This window comes from Phascolarctos cinereus, unplaced genomic scaffold (genome assembly GCF_003287225.1).
Source record: "Phascolarctos cinereus isolate Bilbo 61053 unplaced genomic scaffold, phaCin_HiC Scaffold_4;HRSCAF=312, whole genome shotgun sequence".
Classification (NCBI taxonomy): Eukaryota; Metazoa; Chordata; class Mammalia; order Diprotodontia; family Phascolarctidae; genus Phascolarctos; species Phascolarctos cinereus.
This window is the reverse complement of record NW_027555847.1, coordinates 266,561,046-266,574,970: the sequence shown is the minus strand read 5'-3', so window position 1 is coordinate 266,574,970 and position 13,925 is coordinate 266,561,046.

Here is a 13,925-nt window from a genome sequence, read left to right as displayed (position 1 = left end):
CTTTCAATTGCCTTTTGAGACCTCACAAGCCTAGTTTGTCAAAGGGAAGAAGACATAGAGAGGAGGTGGCTCCATCCCAGACACAGGCTTGCCTCGAAAGTCTTGGGTTCATGCCTTATGTAATCAAAGTTAAGGCATAAACCTTTATTTTCTGTTATCATTAGGCACTTTATAGAAGTACCAAGTGATATGAATCATCCATTACAATTACCTGGTTTTCCTTAACTTTTCAGAGACATTATTTTATAGGTAAGTTTCTTTGCTGGAAAGAGCTTGTTGTGTCTAAAACAAAATGTATCAATAATTTTCAATTTAAAAAGAGCAGTTAACTATCAGTTGCTTATAATACAACAAGATGCTAGTGCTAACCCCAGAGAATCATTTCTTTCTTGATTAACGTTGCCCATTCCTATTTTTTTTTATTTGTGGTTTTCCCCATGAGAACCTTGAAGCACTTTACATAATAATAACCATTCATTTATACAGTACTTTATAGCCTAGAAAGCATCTTCCTCTAAGTAGTCCTGGAGTGTTGATATTATTATCCTTATTTTATATATATGGAAACAGATTCAGATAAATGAACTGACTTGCTTGTGGTCACAAGCTTACCAAGGATAATCATGACTGAAACCCAGGTCTGAGAGTCTGTCCAAAGCTCTTTCTTTGAATTACATTGGCTTTTTTATGTTTTTCCTCCACAACCTGGTTGTATAGAAAGAGAAGCTTGTGTTAAAAGTTGGATAAGGAAAGGAAAATTCAATTCCATTTAATAAATATTTATTAAACCTTTGCAATGTGAGAGACGTTATTCAGTGCTACCAGTACAAAGATGTGAACCAGTGCAGTCCTTGTCTTCAAGGAGCTTAAAAAGAAAAAAAAAAACATTGAAGACCTAAACATTTTCAAAATATTTACTCCATTTAATTCAACCACTGTTTGTTGCTTTTCCTCCCTTCTTCCAAAAAAACCGTTCTATATGTGTGAACAGAGCCTGCTTGAAATATACTTTGTTCAGGGGCAGCTAGGTGGTGCAGTGGATAGAGTACTATCGGGAAGTCGGGAAGATCTGAGTTCAAATTTGGCCTCAGATACTTGACACTTCTAGCTGTGTGACATTAGGCAAGTCACTTAACCCCATTGCCTAGCCAAAAAAAAAAAAAAAGAAAAAGAAAAAAGAAAGAAGTATACTTTGTTTTCCCTTAAAAAAATAAGAAAATGGAAAGTAAGGTGATGTAGTGGGGAAGTACACACTACTTGACTGGGGTTTTCCATTCATTAGCTATATGACTTTGGACTATATCTGCAGTAGCTCATATTTGTATGTAGTTTACCATTTATAATTGGTCAGACATCAAAGACACCAAGATCATTCACTCAATCCCAGGCCATCACCAGTCATCTTGACTTCTGTCTTGCCACTGGACTTCTATGACTCTGGAAGAGAAAGTGAGGCTGAAGACTTTGAGTAACTTTGCCTCACTTAAATCCAATTTATTCACAAGTCAGGACTTCACTCTCATAATGTCAATGGTCTTCTTGAAAAAAAGAAGAACAAATAGTAGCAACAACAACAGTCATTTATAAAATCTCCACAACCATTTCCACATAATCCCTTCCCCACTCAGGCTATTATCTCTACCTCCTCATCAGCAGGACCTTGGATTCCTCCCCTGGAACCACCTTGGGCTTTAATTATCTAGCTTTCATCTTATTTGGCCCCAACCTAGGCTTCTTCCTGACTTCCTGGCCATCTCCACGCCACACTGCCACACCCTTCCCTTTCCAGCTTCCCTTTATATGTCATATTCCCTATTAGAATGTAAACTTAGAATGTCCTCAAGAGACATTTTGACTTGTTTGCTTGTGTTTACATCCCTAGCTCTTAGCATAGTGTACATAGTATGTGCTTAAAGTTTTATCTATCTATCTATCTATCTATCTATCTATCTATCTATCTATATCTAACTATCTATCTATCTCACAATAGCCCTAGGAGGTAGGCAGCATTATTTCCTTATTTTGCAGAAGAGGAAACTGGAGCTCAGAATGATTAAGTGGCTTGTCGGTGGTCACATAGTTAATAAGTGACAGAGATAAGTGTTCTTACTCTTGACATTTAACCTGTGTTTAAGTTTCTTCATCTTTTCAGATACTAGCTCAACTCTGTAGTCTCTCTCAGAGATAATATTATATTATCACATGATTCTTTTCTACAAAATTATTTTTTTAATATTTAAACATATAATTAAAACTTATGTAGCTTGATTATCTTATAAAATGATAATACATGATAAACATGGACTTCAGACTATTATAAAAGAAAATCTCTTTCCATTTTTCTATTTCCTTATAGAAACATAATTTTATGTAGGAAGCTTGTGCATGGGATTCAAAAAGAATTTTTTCCCTCTTCCTTCATCCACCTAATTGGATAAGGTCTCTGATCTCATCTTTGCTAGTCATGAGTTTTCAGAAATTTCTGGCTTTTAAAAAATGTTTCTACAGCTTTCTTTTGTCTCTCTTGCTTCTGGCATTGTACCGAGAAGGAACCATCTGACTGCTGTTGAGATAACCAGCTCCTGTATCATTATGTGGAATATTCATGTATCTAAGCAGCTGCATTTGGTTATTTTCCCCTCTCTATTGAGGGAACCCGAAAACTTCCACTGCTTTCTTCCTTTGTCTTCTCCTCTCCCCTCTGTTCCCTTACTCTACTCTCCCTTCCCCTCCCCTCTTCTTCCCTCTCTTCTCCTTTCCTCTTCTCACTTAATCTAATTTAGCTCTGAAGGTGCCAATTTAAAATCTATAATCTAACAAGCCTGATTTATAAATTGCTGAAAAGAGGAAAGGAGAGGCCCTAGTTAGTAGTTGGATGAACCTAGAAAGAAACTAAGCTTCCCATTACAAGATAAGGGCAATTGAGATTTTATCCAAGAGCAATATCATTCTGAGTGGGAGGGAATGTATGTTGCATCTCAAAAGTGGTCCTCTCTTCTGTTCTCTCACACACACTAAATAACAACTGCCCTGTTCTGACCTGTGCTGCCATCTTTAGAGTACCATTGCTGTGATCCTTATTTGGGTCTATCTCACTTCTTTTTCTGTGCTCTTCCATATCTTCTGGCAAGGAAGTGGTTGGGGTCTCTGGCTATGCTAGGAGGGTTCAGGAGACTCTGGGAATGGGCCAGTCCTCTTTTAGCTTTACTGAAACTGAGATGGACTATATACTCTATACTATTCTGCTCCCTCTCCTCCCCCCCAAAAAAAATCTAAATTTGTCCCTTAAGCAAAAAATATACAATCTACAGGTATCTTTTACTCATTAGCTATTAACAATTGCTCTAGTGCCATTCCCTGGTGAATGAGTGATAACGGATATGAACAAACCAATTTCATCTATCCACAATGTCCTTCAGATGCTGGCTTGGCTGGTAGAGAATGAGGATCTAGGAAGAGAAAAAAACATAGATCCTCCAATAATTGGTTATTTAATAATCATTTCTCTTAGTACCAAATAGTATAATAAGTTCAATATTGACTTTAGATTTTTATTTTTCTCAAGTGCCCATCTCCCTGCACCCAGGTAATTCCCCAGGCTTGGAATTCACTCTCTTCCCATCTCCATGTGTTAGAATTCCTTCCTTCTGTAGTGGGGAAGAGGTTGAGGGACGTTGATCAATGGAGGCCTGACCAGTTGAGTACCCCCAAATCATTTGATGTTAATATGAGATGTAAAGGTGTTAAGATTTTGTCCCTTTCGGACTTTGAGTTATTGCTTTCACAAGGGCATGAAGCCTTGAGTTGCTCACACCCAGAGTTTCCTATTCTGGTGTGGAACTGCAAGTGCCCCAATCCTCCCTCATAAAAGGTTCAGCCCTTTCAGACTTTGATTGGCTAATGTAAAGTGAGTCTAAAGAAGTTCTTGCACTTACCACTTTAGAAGGTATGAATAGTTTTCTGCATTGACTGAATGGAATCATAGAACAGCATGGAGGTTTAGCTGGAAGTTGGGTTTCTGATATGCAAATGTTCTAGGATATCACAAAAGAAAAAGGACAGCAGGGCCTTGCAAGTATAAATTGCCTTGGCCACCATGTTCCCTTTATGATTTGGTCAGGGTCACATAGCTAAGGAGTATCTCAGGTAAGATTTAAAACCCAGGTCTTTTAGACTCCAAATTGAGCCTTCTGTCTACTACACTGTGCTGTCTCTTTTCACCATTCCAGTGGGCTCTTCTTTCCACACTCAAACATCCTAATGGATACTTATAACATCCCTGTGACTCAAGATCAGAGGGTTACTACCATGAGTTTGCATCCCAGTTTACATTCACTTTCTGTTATGTTCTCCTTCCACAAACTCAATTGTTTGGATGACCTCAATTTTCAAGCAGTGACAGGAGATACTTAACAGTGTTCTAGCTCCTTTGACCCCAATCCAGAGACAAGAGGCATCCAGGGTATTTACTCTCTACCCTGTGTTAATTATGTCCAATTTATCCTGCAGATAGCTTGTTTGTACAAAATTGTTTGCATGTCATCTCCTCCTTAAGACTGTAAGATCCGTGAGAGCCCCGACTATATTGTGCATTTTTTTGTATCCCCAGCACTTAGCAAAGTGTTTAGCGCATCATTGTTGTTGAGTCATTTCAATCCTGTCTGCTCTGTGATTTAGGGCTGCTGGAAATGCCAAAATTCAAAGGCAAAAGGTATGGGATCTGCCTTGAAAGAACTTGACCACTCAAGTCTTCTTTCAGTCAGAAACAAGGTTTATTGTTTCACCAATAGAAGCAGGTGGGATTTTAAGAACCTGTGCATTTATGACTCTTGTATTGACAAGCAGGCCAGCTTTTGAGAATCTAAGCACTTGGTAGAGGAGATTGATCTTTCTTTATGAGGAAAAAAAAGATTATGGGGAGATTTGGATGCATCTCAGGAGTAGCTCATAGGCTAGAGTGACTAGGAAGTACAGACAACAGAGATGGGTCTAGTTGGGATTGAGGGTAAGAGATAGCCTGGGGTGGTCTAGAGGTAACAGACAGTGAAGGGCTGAGCTGGGTTAGAGGTAACAGAGAATTGAAGGTCAGAGCCACAGTGAAAGGACAGTTGAAAGGATTATTCTGGGATGAGCTGATGTCTTAGGTGAATGCCAGTGACTGGGCCATGTGGGAAAGTTCAGGGGCTTTTCCTTTTTGGGGTCCAGTTCCCAAAGACATGGTCTTTTCCTTTTAGGGGTTCAGATCCCATCCCTATCAACCATATTTGGGGGTTTTCTTGGCAAAAAACTTAGAGTGGTTTGCCATTTCCTCCTCCTGCTCATTTACAGATGACGAAACTGAGGCAAATAGAATTAAATAACTTGACTAGGGTCACATAGCTAGTAAGTGTCTGAGGTCAAGTTTGAATTTAGGCTCTCCTGACTCCAGGACTGGTGCTCTACCCACTATGCCACCTAGCACATAGTAGGTATTTAATAAATGCTTGTTGACTGTTGAAAACAATCTGTAGCAGTTATTCCCTTCTCCTAAGAGACTAGTAAGTTCTTAAGTAGCTGAAACAGGGGATGGACTGATAGCATTCTCTTTGTGAAATTAATTTTTTTTTCAAAGCAATGGTTACCACACACAATCCTAAAAACAAAAGGCTTCTTCAGGTGCTATTTCCAAAGAAATAGTTTTCTGCTTGTCCTGCTCAGTTAATCTCCATTTTCCACTCCTTAAAACATTACTTTAAAGTTATCCTATATGCTTCCCTCTCTCCTAGCCTCCAAAAACACTCACTTTCTGCTTGCTTGAAGAAGTAGGGAAACTGATGTTTTGGAGATAATCTTTTCATTTGTATTTTTATTCCTCAATGTCCTCTGAGGCTACTGAGCCAGGCCATTAAAATGATCCACTTCAAGAAATAATTAAAAAACAAAAAAGCAGAGGAGTCAGTAAGAGCTACACCCAAAACAAATACCAATAATACCTAAACGAAGTGAGCACAGAGAAGAAAGGAAGGAATCATGCTAAGCACTCTGCAAATATTATTTCATTTGATTCTCACAACAACTCTGGAAGGGAGGTGCTATTATTAACCCCATTTGGTAGACTGGGAAACTGAGTCTGTAAAATGAGACTAAGGTATTTGAGGACAGATTTGAACTCAGGTCTTCCTGGCACCAGGCCCAACACTCTATTCACTGAGCCACTTAGCTGCCTTTATGTTCCCAGAATGCTTACAGCCACAAGAACCTTGCTCACTGGGAGAAATTCTCTTTGGCTTAAGCTCTCAGAAGATTGTGCATGCCCTATGCAGCATGATGACATCACAGCATAGACTTTTATAGCTCCTATACATGCCTGCCCTAAGGCAGCCAGGTGAGTCAGTGAATAGAGTGCTGGCCCTGGAGTCAGGACAACTTATGTTTAAATCCAGCCTCACATGCCTACTAGATTTGTGATCCTGGGCAACTCACTTAATGACTGGCTGCCTCAGTCTCCCCAACTGTAAAATGGGGGTAATAACAGCACCTAACTCCCAGGGTTGTTCTAAGGATAAAATGATGTAATATTTGTAAAACACTTAACATAATAAGCAAATAGTAGGTGCTCAATAAATGCTTATTCCTTCCTTCTTGTGAGAATCTTTATGGGAAAGTGTACTTTATTGGTACAGAAACTAGATGGTACAATGGATAGAGCACTGGCCCTGGAGTCTAAAAGACCTGAATTTGAATCAATCTTTAGACATTTTTTTAGTTGTATGACCCTGGGCAAGTCACTTAACCTGTTTGTTCCTGATCTCTAAAATGTGCTCGACAAGGAAAGGGCAAACCAAACCACTCCAGTATCTTTTGCCAAGAAAACTCTAAATGGGGTCACAGAAACTCAGACACGACTGAAATAATTCAGCAGCAGCAATGACAGAGACTAAAAAACTCATAGAGCATGTCAAGATTCAGGGTTTGTGATAGCTGGGAGGTGAAGTTGCAGCCAAGAGAGATGGGAGAGATAAAAAGAAATGGCCACTGAGCTGAGGTCATAAAGATTATAGAACCAAGCTAATGTTGGAAGTGGAGTAGCAAGGACAACAGATACAGAGGCATAGCAAAGGCCTTTCCCTGTGGTTGCTGTGAACAGTCAATAGCACATCTAAGATTTCTGGTGTGGTCATTTGGAAAGGGAGGAATCTAGTACAGTTATCTGTTCCACATCACAGGGGTTAGGGGCACAGCATCCCTGTGATCTGGACAATCCACGTAAAAATTTTTGCCTCTCCCTTTGTACCAGGGAAGAAATCTTCCGGCTTCACAGATTTCCTCCTCTGTTTTCTTGATATTATACAATATTATACCTATATTTTATGTATTTCTGGGTTTCTAAACTTTTCCGTATTATCTACTGGCCTTTGTGTGTCATCTGCGGCTTCTACGAAACTCTCCCATTTAATTTTTTACACCAACCCATGATACATCAAAACCATGATGGCGAAAGTTGCAATGTGGAAGGGATAACTGTAGATCCTTCTAAGGCTAATTTGACCCCTGTCTTTAAGCAAACTGACATGTCTGTCTCCCAGTATCTTTGGTAGATCACTGAGTTAATTTAGAGCAGGCCTGCACAACACACAGCCCTCGGGCCACAAGTGGCCTCTGAAAAATGTAGAGGATATAAAGAAAGTAAACATGTAACCAGTGCTTTGTCCATGCCCCCCTTAACCCGCCTTCCACTGGCCACTATTGTGCCTGTCATGTAACTTGGTGGGTGGGTTGCCATTGCACACTCTCCTTTTATGTGACCCACAGCAAGCAACCATCATCAGTCTGTATCTAGTCTGAGAGAAGCAATTTCATGATAAATAAAAATCTTAAGTAATAAGTGTAATTAATTGATATTAATTGAAATTTTCCTTTTTTAAATATAGTTTATTTGCCAAATAGTTTAATCATTAATTATACTTTTACTTGAAAAGTGAGCCACTAAAAACCTATCTGTGGCCTAAAGAAGTTTAGCCTTTTTTAATTTGGCCCCTATCTACTGCCAAGTTATGCAGGTCTGATTTAGAGTTTATAAGCACTCCTAATTTACTGGTTTATTGGTAAATTTAGAGTTTACTAGTGCTATGACTTTTTTAGGGGGGAGAGGTGACAGTGATTTGGAAATGATGAAAACCTCAAATGTTTGATCCGATTCCTGTCATTCTCTTTTAGTTAAATGTCTTTGTTCTGAACTCTTAAGTCACCTCATTTTGTCTAAAATAGACATATTTTGGTGACAGCTCAGGGCTGTTCACACAAATAAACAAACATCTGCAGGATTTAATGAGCAAAGGAGCAGCCAAAAAGTACTATAGGCCAAATCAAGAAGGACCTGGACTACATTTGTCTGGCATTTGTCTGGCATTGCGTTTTCTAGATGGGGTAAGACTGAATATTGAGTCAAACTAAAGTTCCTTTTTTTTTCCAGGAGAGTAAAGAATTGCCTGGGGATGAAGCCAGAGATCTTCAAAAGCAACACTGTCCTTAGCAGCTCATGACCTAGTGGCAATATCACCTCCCACTGTTAATTAATCAGCGTCCTCCCCTTCCTTAGTAACCACCCCCCTAGGGCAATAGTCAGACTAATTGTAAACCCACTAGCACAGGACCCAACATGGGAGCTATTGTCCTTTTCAGAAGGCTAATGACCTACTTTGGGGAGCAGTCAGAGTGATGTAGTGGAAAGAGAGGACCAAGCTTATAGTGAAGAAGATATGTGCTTGAGTCCTGTCTCATATATACTACATGATGGGAAACGATTCATTTAACCTGTCAGGGCTCTAGGCAATTATTTAATACTTTAAGTTACAGAGAACTTCATTGGTAGATGAGATTTCCCCATCAGGAGTTCCCTGTGTGCGTACACGTGCACACACACACACACACACACACACACACACACACTGCTAAAGACATAAACCTTTTAGTCCCTAGCTTGGGTATGGTAGATAAGTAACACAGAAAGGGCAGGGGACTTATGTGATAAACCCTACTACGAGGATGCTAGAATATCTCAACATACCTGCATTTGGCTTCATACATACCCTGAAAACTCTTCTTTTTAAGTTCATCGTGCTTGACTGCACTGGTGTTTATGAATTTGGATGAACAATTTAGTGGTGGACATACATGACTGGACATCTATGTCCACTTTCCTAATATCCTTCAATATAAGGAAGAAGTCTCTGACTTTGTGTTCTCTTTGGAAAGGTTGTTTCAGAGAGTTAGAGTCAAAGAAGTAGTGTCTATAGAGCAAGTGAATGATGCCAGATTTATCCAAGTGACCAAGGTGTGGTATATGATGAAAACACAGGGCATAAAAACAATATGCATAAAACAGTATTAAAATGTCACCCATGGAACAATAAGGATGGCGTCTTAGTTACTTAGATTTTATATTCCTGGTTAAAAAAAAGTAGAAGCTAAGTTAACAGATACAGAAGCTTGAAAAGAGAAACCATTGCCTAATTTCAGCATATCTACTTGATAATGGACCAATAAGGTTAAAAAAAAAAGGCTACCTTAAGTCAATCAGGTCCAACTAAGTAAGCCTGAAAGATGGAACTATTATATATTATTCATCTATTTGCCTCCATCATACATACTCACCCATAAAATGGAGACGGGTGGCAGGTTAGATTAGAAAGCAGAACCACTAAAATGTGGCTTACAAGAAAAACACTTGATAGATAAAGATTCCCACAGAGCTTAAACAAGGAAGTAGAGGAGAATTTGATTTACCTTAGTCAAAATTTTAAAAGCTATGATTAAAATTAAAGGCATAATAGATAACAAAATAATGTCAATAATTCATATATATGCTCCAAATGATACAGCATTGAAGTCCTTGAAGGAAAGATTAATTGAATTACAGGAGGAAATAGCAAAACCATATGGTTGGAAATCTGTTTATTCTTCTCAAAACTAGAGAAAACTAGCAAAAAATAAATAAATAAACAATATGTTACAGGCCTGAATAGAATATTATAAAAGTTAGAGATAATAGACCTGTATAGATTAGTGAATAGGAAAAGAAAGGACAGTAAAAAGGATCACAGTGGAGCAACTGGACAATTTTAACTACATAAAATTCAAAAGATTATTTGCAAACCAAAGGAACACAGTTAGAATTAGAGATAAAAAAATTAACTGCCAAAAAATATTTTTGCAAATTTCTCTGATAAAGGTATGATATATAAGGTGTGAGGGGAAATAATGCAAATGCATAAATAGAAGAGGAATTCCCAATGGATAAATGATCAAAGGATATGAAGTCAGTTCTGATCTGTGTATAGCATCTTTACAAAAATTGATCATATACTAGGGTATAAATAACTCACAAACAAATAACAAAAAGCAGAAATATTAAGAACATCCTTTATAGACTATAACCAAAAAATATAACCAATATAAGATATTTTTAAAAGAATGAAACAAATGAACACTAATTAATTTAATCCTAAAGAATATAGAGTCAAAGAACACATCCTAGAAACAATAGATAATTTTATTCAAGAAAATGATAATGAGACAAAATACCAAAACTTTGGGGATGTGATCAAAGCAGTCAGTAGGGAAAATATATATACATATATATATACACACACACAGACATATAAATATATACATGTACACATATACATACACATATATATGTATACATATACATGCATATCCATATATATTTTTGAAAATTTTCATCAGCAAAATAGAAAAAATAGATCAGTAAAGTAGAGAGAAAACTAAAACAACTAGAAAAGCAGCAAATCAAAAAACCTCACCTAAAAACAAAAATAAGAACTCTGAACATCAAAGAAGAGAAATATTTTACTAGGGAAAAGCCATTGACTCATAAATATCGGAGCTATTTTTCTTTAATCAAATAAAATAGAAAATTTTAAGCTTTTCTGATTTTTAAAAAAGATAAGAAAACTAAGTAGCTGACATAAAAATTATAAGAAGAATTTGTGACAAATGAATAGGAAAAAAGGAAATAATTAGAAGTGAACTTGGCAAATTATATGCTATTAAAATTATGACAAATGAAATATATGAATATTTATAAAAATATAAAATCCCCAGGTTATCAGAATAAGAAATAGAGAATTTAAATAACTTTTTTCTGGGAAGAAACTGAATAATCTATATATGAACTCCTAAAGGAAAAAAAAAAGACAACCAGATAAGATTATGAGTGAATTTTACCAATCATTCAAAGATCAATAGATTTCAATTTTACATAAATTATTTGCAAAAACAGAGAAGTATGCCTTCCTACCAAACTCCTTTTATGAGATAAATTGACCTCAGGAGTCCAAAGTTGCTGTAGGATTAAAATCAATTAGTGTTCACATTAAGTCTAAGTCTGATATGATGAGCCCTCAAAAGAGGATGGAGGGAGTGCTATCAGGCTGCATATAGATTGAATGAATAATGAAAAAAATGTCTATCAAGTGCTTACCAAGTGCAGAGGACTGCCCTAACACTTTTCTGAATCCTAAAGAAGTGAAAGATGTCAGAGAAAAACAACTTTAGATCAATTATTTTGAAAGGCAATCAATAAAATAATATTGAATGACTTATCAAAGAGTCTACAGCAACACACTGAAAAGATTATAGACTATGACCAAATAGCTTTTTCACATGATATACCATAATAATCTCCAATTGTATATATGACATAAAATATGTCATAAACAAACTAGGGAAGAATGGAAGAAGACATACTTCACAACTATTGAAAGGGGAAGAGTTCTTGACCAAACTGGGATAAAAAGGATCACAGTGGAGCAACTGGACAATTTTAACTACATAAAATTCAAAAGAGTATTTGCAAACCAAAGGAACACAGTTAGAATTAGAGATAAAAAAATTAACTGCTAAAAAATATTTTTGCAAATTTCTCTGATAAAGGTCTGGTATATAAGGTGTGAGGGGAAACAATGCCAATGCATAAATAGAAGAGCAATTCCCAATGGATAAATGATCAATGGATATGAAGTCAGTTCTCAAGAGAAGAAATCCATGCTACTAATTACTAATAATAAATGAATTACAAATTTGGTGATTCCACCTTAAACCCATTGAACTGGCAAAGAAGACCCAAAAAAGAGAAAAGAGAAATTATTGGAAGAACTCTAGCAGAAGAGGAAGGTTAAGACACTCTTAAGGTATCTGTGAATTTTGCCTAAACCCATTTTCCCAAAGTACCTTTGTGACTACTTCAGTTTTGCCCCTAATTTGAGGGACACCAAAGCTATTTACCCATGTTTGGTGCTCCAGGCTAGCCCTAATGCAAGGAGGGATGAAAATGAGTTGTCTGGGGAAGTATAAAGATTTGATTGGAAGTACAAGGGAAAGGAAGAAAAAAAGAATCATTTTACCTTCATTTCTCTAGCTTTGAGTAAATTGCCTTCTTAAGAATTTCTTTCTGACTGAGTACAAAACAAATTGTCATGTTATTTTATATATAATATAATATATGTATACATATATATGTATATATACATATATGTGTGTGTGTGTATATACACACACTTTTTTTTCAGGATTAAGCGTGGTGGCATACACCTTTAATCACTGCTACTGGGGTGGTTGAGGCTGATGGATTTCTCGAGCTCAGGAGTCCAAAATTGCAGTAGGATTCAAATCAAACAGTGTCCACATTAAGTTTAGGTCTGATATGATGAGTCCTGTAAGAGAAGGGAGGGAGTGCTATCAGGCTGCATACAGATTGAATGAATAATGAAAAAAAAATTATCAAGTGCATAGCAAGTGCAGAGGACTGCCCTAAGTGCTAGGAATAAAAACAGATGAATAAAACCATTGCTAATCTTAAGAAATTCATGTTTTAATGGGAAGACAACACTTAAGGAAGGGTAGATTTGCACAGGTCAGAAATAATGCAAGTGAAAGTCCCTGTTGATTATCAACATTATTGGGCCCATGAGTGGCAGCTGTGCTTCCAGCCTAGGCAAGATGCAGAAACACAGTCTCAAAAAAAAAAAAATACTGGGTTTCATCTCTGTGGCCCATGTAGTTTTCCAGTCTATATAGTTGGCATTAATGAAATCTCTAATTTTCTCTTTGGTGTAGAATGGCATAAAGAATTAAATCATTTATAATGCAGACAAGTTATATCTTAACAGGGAAGTAAGTAGTGAAGGATTAAAAAAAAAAGAATAAAACTAGAAGAATAAATATTCTCCAAGATTGTCTATTTGGTGTAATATGAGCTCTTCAGACCTTATATCATGATCTCTCTCAGCTCAGCTTGTTGTTGGTAGGTATGTTATTTGTTATTTGCAATATGTATTAGACAATTAGATGGTATTGATTGATCATCCAATGGCCCCTGGATTTTATGTCTTATTTTATTAGTCTGCTACTTATTTATTGCATCAACTAAAATTAAAAATCTCATCCTATCTCTCCCTTTACTCTCCCAACCCACATATAACAACGAAAAGATATTTTAAGTGCTATCTAAAATGACTTTTCAGGTGATTGAATGTGTTATTTGCAGTGCAGTGGGAAAGGCTTTGGGTAATTCCTATCATCTAGTAAGTGACTGAATGGAGCTTACCAAGCAGGTGAGAAACAGAGAAACAGACAACTGGAGCTTCCTCTCTTTTGCATTGCACTGAGGGCACTCAAATGAGAACTAATTACCTCTTCCTTTTCCAACTTCCAGGCCTTGATCTTCATATTTCCACCTCCATATAACACTTCAAAATATCCTCACCATATTTACTTTTTCTGGTCTGGACTTTCAGGTTTTCTGATTGCCTCCAGAAATAGGTCCTATGACCTCTAATTTCAACCAAAGGGTCTATGTCAGGTTCATCTCTTGCCTAATTCTTGATGGGCGTCCTCCACTCAATTTTACTTTGGGCTTAGAT